This window comes from Heterocephalus glaber, unplaced genomic scaffold (genome assembly GCF_053883595.1).
Source record: "Heterocephalus glaber isolate CG9 unplaced genomic scaffold, H.glaber_assembly_v1.0 deba00000347, whole genome shotgun sequence".
Classification (NCBI taxonomy): Eukaryota; Metazoa; Chordata; class Mammalia; order Rodentia; family Bathyergidae; genus Heterocephalus; species Heterocephalus glaber.
This window is the reverse complement of record NW_028258143.1, coordinates 30,628,086-30,629,419: the sequence shown is the minus strand read 5'-3', so window position 1 is coordinate 30,629,419 and position 1,334 is coordinate 30,628,086.

Here is a 1,334-nt window from a genome sequence, read left to right as displayed (position 1 = left end):
TACAAAGCTACTGTGATAAAAACAGCACTGTACTGGCAAACAAACAGGCTTGAGGACCAGTGGAACAAATTAGAAGATGTAGAAACAATGCCAGACACACTCAGCCATCTCATCTTTGACAAAGGAGCCAAACACCCTCACTGGAGGAAAGATAGCCTCTTTAATAAATGGTGCTGGAAAAATTGGGCTTCAGCTTGCCAAAGATTAAAACTAGACCTATATCTCTCACCATGCACTAAACTAAAATCAAAATGCATTAAAGATCTAAATATTAAAATAGAAACTCTGAACCAGTTGGAACAGAGCTTAGGTAGAACCCTTGAAGACATCGGTGTAGGAAAAGATTTTATGAACAAAACCTCAGTTACCCGTGAACTGGCACAAACAATCAACAAATGGGATCTCTTCTTATTAAAAAGCTTCTGCACAGCAAGAGAAACCACCAGCAGGGTGAAGAGACAACACACAATGTGGGAAACAATCTTCACCTCCTCTTCCTCAAACAAAGGTCTACTATCTCGAATCTCTAAAGAACTAAAAATGATCAGACCTCCCAAATTTAAAGACCCAATCTGAAAATGGGCATCTGAAATGAACAGACATTTCTCAGACAAAGAAGTAGAAATAGCAAATAAATACATGAAAAAATGTTCAATGTCACTGGTCATTCGAGAGATGCAAATGAAAACAATGCTGAGATTCCACCTCACTCCAGAAAGAATGGCTGCTATCATAAAATCAACCAATAACAAATGCTGGCGGGGCTGTGGGGAAAGAGGAACCCTTCTCCACTGCTGGTGAGAGTGTAGACTGGTGCAAGCACTGTGGAAATCAGTATGGAGATACCTCAAAGAACTAGGACTGGAAGTCCCATTTGACCCTGCTATTCCACTGCTGGGGATCTTCCCCAAAGAATTAAAAGAATCATACCACAGTGATATATGTGCACCCATGTTCATAGCAGCACAGTTTGTAATAGCTAAAACTTGGAAGCAGCCCAAATGCCCATCAACTGGAGACTGGATAAAGAAAATGTGGGTTTTTTATAAGATGGAGTACTACTCAGCCATAAAAAATGAGAAATTAGAGACATTTATAGCTAAGTGGATGCACATTGAGGCAATACTCTTAAGTGAAATAAATAGGTCACAGATGTGTAAATACCGAATAGTTTCTCTGGTGTGAGAAACTGAAAGTGTAAATAAGGACTAAATGTATAATAGGTAATGTGAAATAGGAAGAAAAGGGGCAAAGGGGAAGGAAGTGTTAGGGCAAGGGGAAAGGATAGAAGGGAATGGGATTAATATGAGAAAATGGAAAAATAAGAACAAAAT